This window comes from Echinops telfairi, unplaced genomic scaffold, assembly GCF_000313985.2.
Source record: "Echinops telfairi isolate 266 unplaced genomic scaffold, ASM31398v2 ScPeMD7_7424;HRSCAF=8462, whole genome shotgun sequence".
Lineage (NCBI taxonomy): Eukaryota > Metazoa > Chordata > Mammalia > Afrosoricida > Tenrecidae > Echinops > Echinops telfairi.
In genome coordinates this window covers 37,720,400-37,730,556 of record NW_022111324.1, presented here as the reverse complement: position 1 = coordinate 37,730,556, position 10,157 = coordinate 37,720,400, and the positions used below count along the sequence as shown (strand labels likewise).

The following is a 10,157-nucleotide window of genomic DNA, read 5'->3' as shown; positions in this document are numbered from 1 at the left end:
TTGACAGTTCAAACGCACAAAGCAATTCTGTGGGGAAAAGACCTGCTTTCCTCAGGATGATGGAGCCCTGGGAGTGCAGTGCGTATGTGTGCAGCCATGATCAGCTTGATAAGCATTTCAAAACCATCAGCAGCTCCGCAGGAGAAAAAGACCGGGCTTTCTACTCCCACAAACAGTTACAGTTTCAGAAACCCACATGGATCGCTGTGAGTCAGCAATGACTTGATGGCAGCAGTTTGGGTTTTCTCCCTAAATATGACTGCCATGCAAACACAAAGGATGGCTCTACTTTGCAATATGAGGTTGCCTTGAGTCAGTGTCACTGGAACAATGTTATTTCTATCAGTGATACTGAACCAGCACCCACTTATCACTTAGCAAGTGAAATTCCACCGAGGGATGCACCACAGAGGGGAAGCCGAGTGAGTGTAGTCTAAAAGGCCCTTCTTCACTACCACCATGTGCAAGTCTTTTCATCTCATTTTCTCAGTTATAATTTAGGTATCTTCCTCATTGTTGAATAAAGTTGTTTATCTCTTGTTATTGGGTACTGTGGAGTCATTTCTGACTTATACCAACTTCATGGGACATAGTAAAACTTCCCCAAAGGGTGTTCTTGACTGCACCCAACAATAGCAACAATATTTGGGGGAGCAAAGAGTCATTAATCTCCCCCTAAGAGGGGGAGATAGGTTTGAACTTGCAACAATGGTGCCATCAGGACCCATAACAATGTTGTAAGTATAATCTGAAATACCACAGGTTCATGGTCTAGAAGAGTGCAAAGTAAAAAGAAAGCTCTCATTCCATGGTCCAATTTACTGTTTGAGACTAAAACAAGTATTAATCTCAAGGAAAATTATTGAAGTGCTTTACCTTCAGGGATCCAAATCACACTACTCCAGGTGAACAAGTTATCACAGGACACTTAAGATCCTGACCTTTGAGAAATGACTCTGTCTCTCTGCCTTCAAGGGTCGATTTAGTTATCACTCAATCTTTATGGTACACCTAGTATGAGCCAAGCACAAAACTGACTAAAATGTCCTTTATAATTGGTTGCTCACTGTAGAAGCATGGAGATCCGATGCTCTCTAAATCCAGAATAGTCAAGTCAAAACAAAGACCTCTTTTAAATGACATTAGAGTATGGCACCATTCCGGCACAATCACATCTCTCAAATGTACTTCTGTAGTCTCCTTTATGACAAACAATAACTCTTGAAGCCTAGGTTCCTTTAGATGTGATGAGTTTTCTCTAAGTATTTGGTCATATTTTAACCACAGGATCATACATTCTTGCTATTGAAAACATATGTTCTGATTACACTGAACAAATGAATAGTACAGCTACAAAACTGTTAAATCATATTTAAATACTAGATAGTGGTAACAAAACATAAATCCTTTTCTCAATAATCAGAAAGATAAGAGAAAGTCCTTCAGGAAAAAGAAGCAAGAAATCATTAAAATTGATAACGTGTTTTAGAGGCTGGATTTTATTGTTTAAATTTTGTAGTATTGCTGTCAACTTTGTGAAGTTAGAAAGGTTTCATTTTCTTCATGTGAGACATAGGTAAGACACATTTTGGATAAGATTATTTTAATCATTGTCAAAATTCCAGCATTTCTGTTCTTTAGCTATCTATGTCATGGTAAATTTCAGAAAACATTTTCATTAGGTAAGAGAAATGCAGAAAATGAAATATTTGTGCATGTAAATTTCTCAAGGATTTATTAGATTGGAAAGACTGTACTTTAATGGATAAAATGTGAGAAATTAGGGGTGGATCTCAAGTGACAGAATGATTTAAGGGAACACTAAGCTGCTTTAGAGCTTCATACACTGAATAATGGCCAAATGTGGGAACTGTGAATTCTAAAGAATCTAGTAGAGTCATGTGAGCAAAATAGCAGCATACCAGGGTGAAAAATAACTAATTTCTTATTTTTCATTTTAATAACTTTATAGGGAGCTCTCACAAGTATCATAACAGCGAACAGTTGAACCACATCAAGCAGGACTGTACACTTGCTACCACACTCAGTTCCAATACATTTTCTTTCTTCTTGAACTCCTTGATATCAGCTCCCCTTATCCCCTCCCTCCAACACCCTACCCTCAGGAACCCTCATTATTATTTTCCCTACAATAGTTTTTTTTGCCATTCCAAGATTGCATAGGATTCAAATTCACTAATATCATTTTATTAACATATTTAATTTCTACTAAGTTGATATATAAAAATATAAACAAAAATATGACTCATACCAAAAAGAGCATTTTGAAATATTGAATTGAGTCTCTTACAGTGAGGCTGAAATATTACACAAATAGAGAGGAAAAATGATGAGGGCCATATATATGGACCTGTGTATTGAACTATACATATAAATGTTAAAAAACCGTTAGAATTTATTATGAAATAATATTTCTTTCAAAAGGTGTATAATGCTTTCAGTGGTTTTGTGAAACAGAATATTTCTCAAATAAACCCATTCATTTAGTTTTCTCATTCCCTTACTAATTGATTACTGTTAAGTTTTAAATGAAAACACACATAATTTTCTCATTTACTTTCTTATTAAAAACAAATGAAGGTATACAATTTGGTATAGAACATAGTTTTACACAAATGAAAACACAAATAGAAATGGAAGCTAGGATATTGCTTTGAAATATAACAGTGTGAAGACATACCGTTTGGGACAGATAAAATGAGCAAAGTCACTGCACAAAAATACTTGTATTATTTCCTTTCATTGCATATTATCACAAACTGGATGGATCAAAGTAACAGAAAATTCTTTTCTCACTGTTCAGTAAGCTAGAAGTTGTTCTAAATTAAGATGTAGGGAGGGCCATGGTTGCGCTGAAGAATCTAGGGATAAATTCCTCCTTATCTCTTCTCAGCTTCTGGTGGATCCCAGGAATCATTGGTGTTCAGGGCTGTGGTAGTTATATAATCTGTTGTCAATTTGAGAGGATTAAGAGTGAAGGAATGGAGTTTAGCTTGTCAATCAGGTTGCAGTTTGAAGACTTCATTTGAAGGCACTAAGGAGATAAATAGCTCTCTGTAGGCAGGAGGTAAACTCACTCCCTGTCAGGCATTGCAGCTGACAAGATGCACAGAGCTATATTAGTGGCCTGACCTAGAGGAGCCATGTGGAGACTCCTGCCAATGCTGAGATACTTACACCACCACTGGATCCACAAGACTTCCCACCCACTAGCCTGTCAGCTTCCAGCAGTCAGCATCATTGCATGTGTTTCATAAGTATAAAGAGGACTTTATAGATTGATATCTGACTTATGGGCTAATAGATCTTATGGACTTGATCTAGAGTGGGTTGGGATGTTTTCTCATTATTCAATTGCTCTTGCATATAGAGCTCTTTCTTATACACATGTGAGTGTACCTGGATTTGTTTCTCTATCCACCTGGACTAACACAGGGCTTTATAGCTCCAATCATTGATCTCTCTGTTTTCGTGTATTTTCATCTTTTTCTAGATGAAAACCTGACATTGAATTTAGCTTCCCATCCTAATCCAGTATGACTTCATTTTAGCCTAATTAGCCTGTCAATAATGCTATTTCCAAAATAAGGTTGCATTGTGAGGATTTGTTTGTTTTATTACTTAAATGTTGTTTGTTTGATTTTATCTTTTGTTTTCATCTTTTGGTCCCCAGGACATTCTTTTGTGACCAAAGTTTTTGTAGTAAATACTCATTTTCACAGTTAAAATTATCCACAAAATTCAGGAATAATCTTGGCTTTATTCCTTTTCGTGGCATCCAATTTAGTGGGGAAAATATGAAGGGTTTAGGGCATAGAGATTCCATGTAGGATTACAGAAAAGTCCACATATAAATGTTGGATTTAAGGATTCTCCTTTAACTCTTTCCCAATAGTCACAGAAGAGACTAACAGATCACCCATGTGCCTCAGGGGTGAGGAACTGTGAGGGTCATGTAATCTCTACTTGTTTCCTCCTAGAACACGCTTCAATCCATTGTCTTGTCATTGGATGCTACTTCGGATGGATGGGAATCTGCTCTGTAGTGACACATTAAGAATTCCCATACTAACCTGGCAGGGGAGATACCATGATCACGAAGGTGGTTTTCCCAGGGCGAGGCTTATCCATTGCACTCCGGATATGCTGACCCCTGTGATTTCCCCAAATGTGGGAAACCCGACTGCATAATTTGTGGTAGTGGGGGACTGCGTTCATGCTCTCTGCTGAGGAGAAGAAAAACAAAGAATTCCCATGAATTACTCAAAATAACCATCATCCTGATGGTTGTCTTTTAGGTATGTCTTCTTGTCACCTTCAACTTCTTCTCCTTTTCCAATCTGAGTCTCGTATCCCATGTTCAGGTTGGCCTGTGTATGTGCAGTCTTTCTATATCACGTGTGGTCATTCTCTTGTGCTTCCTTTGTTTTATTTTTGTCTCCACGTAATTAAAGAGTTCTGGTGTCACTGTGGTAAATGGTGGAATGTCCATGGAGAGAGAGGAGACTTTCTCTTTTTCAGTAAAGATTTATAGCCACTGAAACCCTAGAGCCAGTGGATTTGTGTGTGTGTGTGTGTGTATACACACACGTGCGTGCACACACACATGCACCTGTAGGTCTCATAGATAAAAAGCATGTAAACGTTTATATATATATAGACATTCATGTGCTGTATATATGCGTGCATAATATACACACATAATAGATAAACCTGTTGTTGTTGTTGCTGTTAGGAGCTCTGACCCATAGCCATCCTATTCACAACAGAACGGAACACGACATGGTCCTGAGCCATTCTCACAGTTGTGCCTGTGCCTGAGCCCATTGATGCAGCCACTGTGTCAATCCATCTCATTGAGGGCCTTCCTCTTTGCTGACCCTCCCCTTTACCAGACAAGAAGTACTTCTCCAGATAACAGTCTCTCCTGACAATATGTGCAAAGTATGTAAGATGAAGTCTTGCCATCCTTGCCTCTAAGGAGCACTCTGGCCTTACATCTTCCAACACAGATCAGTTTGTCCTTTTAGCAGTCCATGGTGCTTTCAATATTCTTCTCCAGTACCACAATCGAATGCATCTATTATCCAACAGACTTCCTTATGCAAAGTTCCACTTTCACATATATATGATGCAATGGAGATACTATGGCTCTGTCTTGGGTCAGGCTTACTCTATTGGGGTGTAACACACACACACAACGGGGTACCCCCCAAACCAGAATTTTTTCCCAAAGCTATGTATTTAAATGTTTTTACAAAACAACTGTATCACCTTCAAAGTACTTTCAACTACACTTAATACATTTGTCAAATCTGCTATTTAATTCTTGGAAACATCTTTCAAACTCATCTTTTTGGATGGCTGACAGCATCTCCCTTGTTTTTTCTTAACCTCTTCTATGTCATCAAATTGCTGTACTTTTATGTCCCTCTTCATTCAAGGAAATAAAAAGAAGTCACACAGAGTGAGGTCAGGTGAGTCAAATGTGTGGGGCAAGAGAGATTTGCGGTTTGTTGCCACTAACACTCTCAGACGGCTGCATGAGCAGGTGCATTGTTGTGGTGGCAAAAACAGTTCCCCAGATGTCACAAATTGGGCCTTTTTTGTTGCACACTGTTAGGCAATATTTTTCAGAACCTCTAAATAGCAGCCTTGATTAACAGTCTGACCTGGTGGAACGAACTCCAAATGCATTATCCCCCTCACATCAAAAATACAAATGAGCATCATTTGATCTTTGATTTCACTTGAGAAACTATTTTGGTGCAAGGTGACGATGGAGTCTTCCACTGGCTTGATGGATGTTTGCTTTCAGGGTTGTAAGAATAGCACCTTGCCCTGTCACCAGTAATGACGTTGTGGAAAAGTCTGGGTCACTTCAGAGCTGTGCTTTCAAAGCATGGCATGTTTCCACTGGATACTCTTTTTACTGGTCAGTCAGAACCTGAGGCACAAATTTCACAGCAGCCCTTCTTATTCCCAAATCTCCCATTCAAATTCACAGAACCGAGCTCCAAGAGAGTCCAGATAACTCCCCCATCTCTTCAATTACCTGTCGTCAGTCTTTGAGCACAAGTGCATGAGTTTTGTTGACATTTTCATCCGTTTGGGAAGTTGACAGACATCAAGAATGAGGCTTATGATCAATCAACATTTCACCTTTTTTAAAATGAGAAAACCACTTGTACACTTGGGTTTTTCCCACAGCTCTGTCCTCGTAAGCTGTGTTCAGCACAACAATTTCTTCGACACTTTTCCCAAGCAAGAAACAAATTTCACAGCCACATACCATTCACTTAAAACAGTCATCACAAAAAAAGAGGTTTGAACGAAACTGCTTTTATGAAAAAATTTACTATGACTAGAGAGAACCTTCCCCGGTGACACCATTGATTGCACTAAATCAGAGCCATGTTCTCCTAGTGGGAATAAATGTCTATGATGAAAGCTCAAACTCTACCCAGTGGATCTTTTATCAATTTTGTTTTGAATATATAGATATAGATATAGATGATATAGATACATACTCTCCAAATATGTGCTTTTACATAGGAGAATATTTTTGGGTAGAAAAAATTAAAGGTTTTTCCTCCTCTCTGCATTGTTTTTGTAAATAGTAATTGTGGGTTTCGTTGTCGTTGTTGTTACTGCCTGCACACTTACATATCCAAATCAATTCCATCTAAAAGGATCCTTGGTAGACATGGCTTAAGGAATCATACACTCCACACTTGGAGCACCTAAGGCACTGGATTTTGTTGGCAGAATAGCCTGTTTTCTCCTGTGAGCAGTGACATGGATGATGCAGACCATACTGTTGGGAATGCTCAGTGAATGACAGTTGGAACATTTTATCCTTTATAATTGGAGATCTTGCAACGTGAGAGATTGCACAATTGTGAAAAGAACCATGAAATCTCTGGCTTTCTTTTTTATTGAAGATTTTTGTTTTTCAAATAATCCTAATAATAAAAATGTTCATACCAGAAATCTCTCCTATGTTCTTTCCATTAATCCCTGTAAATGTCTGCTTGGCAAATGATTAGCTTCAGTTTATTTAATACAGCTAAGTTCAAATGAAAGAAAATTCCCTTAACAGCTTATTTGTAAGAAAAAATAACTGATTCCTCTATTATGGTGGACTAATGAAAAGGAAATTCTTTCCCGCCATTGCCTTTTTAATAGTTAAAGGATATATGCTTTAATATGTGCCGCCAGAGAGCAGGAGCCAGAAAAATAGAGAACAAGCTAGCCTTTGGTTATTTTATATTCTATCCCACAGGGCTGATTGACTTAAAGGATAATCACATTCTACAAGAAGAAAAAGGAGACCTATTGGATGCCCAGAGGCTGAGGGACAAGTCCTAAATGACAATTTAAAAAGATTTCCCCAAGAATCTGCTCCAAAATAACTGTGGATATAAGATTTCGAGTAAAGGTGAGGAGTCAAGGAACATGAGGAAAGAGTCAACATGGTTCTCATCAGTAAAGATCATTCCTTTCCTATTCTCACTCTTCTCTCTTATGAGAAAGTAAAGAGATCTCAGGTAGCCTAAAAACAGACGGAGCAATAGAAATACTTTGTGGGATAGGTAAGAAGTCTATTAAGTTTCATTTCCTAGTACAATCTTCCCATCTTCAATGAGCTCAAGGTATGGAGAGGGGAAAAGTTTTAACTTTCAAGGAAATATGGAACACGGTATTCTTATATTTGACTATGTATTATAATCACCACGCAGGAAACATTTTCATACTTAAAAGTGATCAGACTTTTTATTATCTGTGTAGCCTCTCTTCCCACGCCCATCCCCCTCCCTCCCACATTGATTCAAGATCTTGAAAAAAGAATTAGCTAGGGTGGCTTCAATGGACCAAACTAAATATATAAATGTATTTTCTTTAACCTACTGTCTACATGTCATTTTATATTTTCAGTTCCTAATATTATTTTAGGTGATTCCTGAAACACTTTATTTTCTTCCTGTCAGTGGAACATGGTTTAGTTCCACTAAAATTAATATAATATAATTAATATAACATAATATATATATATATTCAGGTCTCGAGTTGCAATACTAAAGAATTATGTAGACAAAATACTGAATAATGCAGGAAGCATCAAAAGAAGATGAATGGAATTTATAGTCACTATACAAAAAAACTGGTCAATGTTCAACCATTTTAAGAAGTAGCATATTATGAAGAACCATGTCTGATTAAGGAAGTCCAAGCTACACTGAAGGTATTAGCTAAAAAGAAAGCTAGATGAATTGATAGAATAACAAGTAAAAGATTTCAACAAGTTGATAAAATTCTAGAAACATTCATCTATGCAAAATATTTGGGAAGACAGCTACTTGACCAACCATCTGAAAGAGGTCCATATCTGCACCCATGCCAAAGAAAAGTAATCCAACAGACTTCAAAAATTATAGCGCAATACATTTAATAGCACATCCAGGAATACTTTGCTTAAGATAATTCGACCATGTATCAAGAAGTACATTGCCAGGAATTGCCAGAAATTCAAGTTAGATTTGGATGAAGACATGGAATGAGAGATATTGTTGATGTCAGATGAGTCTTGGCTGAAAGTAGGAAATATCAAAGAGATGCTTACTTGTGTTTTTGGACTGTGTAAACTCATTTGGCTCTGTGGATCATTATGAATCATATTGGAAAGAATAAAAATCATATTGCAAAGAATAAGAATTCCAGAATACATCATTGTGCTCATATTGGACCTGTACATGGACCAAGGGGCAGTTTTAGAACTAGAATAAGGGAATACTGCATAGTTTAAAATCAGGAAAGTTGTGCTTCAAAGTTGTATCCTTTTATGCTGCTTAATCAACTTCCTGCAGAGCAAATAATCTGAGAAGCTGTACTATATGAAGCACACGGATCATGATTGGAAGAAGGCTGTGATATGCAGATGACACAACCTGGCTTGTTCAATGTGAAAAAGACTTGAAGAACTTGATGAGGAAGCTCAGAGGCTTCAGAATTCAATATGGATTTCAACTCAATATGTATATTAAACAGAAATTTTCACATCTGGACCAATATTTTAAATCATGATAAATGGAGAAAATAAAGTTGTCAGGGAGTCAATTTTGCTTGGATCTGGAGTAATGTTCACAGAAGCAGCAGTCAAGAAATCAATGAAGTTTTGCAGTGGCGAAATTTGGTGCACAAGACTTCTGTAAGCATTGAAGAACAAACATATAACTTTGAGGAGTAAGGTGAGCCTGACTCAAATTAGGAATTTTCAGTTGTCTCATAATCTTGTGAAAGTTGGACAATGAAAAGGAAATATTTCAGAAGAATTAGTGTGTCTGAATTAAAGGATTGACAAAGAATATTGAAAATACAGAGGACTTCCACAAGAACAAATGTATCTGGGTTGGAAGAAATACAGCTAGATTGGGCCTTAGAATCAAGGATGGAAGGTCTTTTTCTCACATACTTTGCACATGTTGTTAGAAGAAACCAATTCCAGGAAAAAGATATCATACTAGCTTATCTGGAGGGTCAGTGAAAAAGAGGAAGACCACCAAAGGGATAGGTTGACACAGTGGCTGCCACAATGGGCTCAAACATAACGATTGTGAGAATGGCAAAGTACTGGACAGTGTTTCCTTCTATTAGCCATTGTTTTGCTCTGAGTCACAGCTGACTCAATGGTATCTAGTAGCAGTAATAACATTATAGCAATATATTAACAATATAGCAATATAAAGGAGGTGCCAGAAACACAACCAATATAATAACAATATAGCAATATAAAGGAGGTGCCAGAAATTCAAGCCAGATTCAGAAGAGGTCTTGACAAGAGGGCTATCACTGCTGACAACAGATAGATGTTGGTGGACAAGAGAGAAAACCCAAAAGATATTTATGTCTTTTTTTCTTTTTGACTGTACAAAAGCATTCACCTTTGCAGACTATAACTAGCTGTGGACAACACAGAGAAGAATGGGTATTCAATAATGTTTCATTGTGCACATGCAGAACCTGTGTGTAGGCCAGAAGGCAATGATTCAAACTGAACAGGGACCATCATTACTCAATCTGTGTGTTGAGCAAATAACCCAAGAAACTGGACTATATGCATCAGAACATGCCATAAG

General features: G+C 37.5%; 1 non-coding gene across 1 annotated transcript; it reads left to right on the top strand.

The window, feature by feature from the left end:
* The first annotated feature begins 4,086 nt into the window (after positions 1 to 4,086).
* LOC115872501 lies at positions 4,087 to 4,250 on the top strand. Its single transcript, XR_004047899.1, has one exon. It is a non-coding gene; the product is annotated as a U1 spliceosomal RNA (small nuclear RNA).
* Positions 4,251 to 10,157: the final 5,907 nt, after the last annotated feature.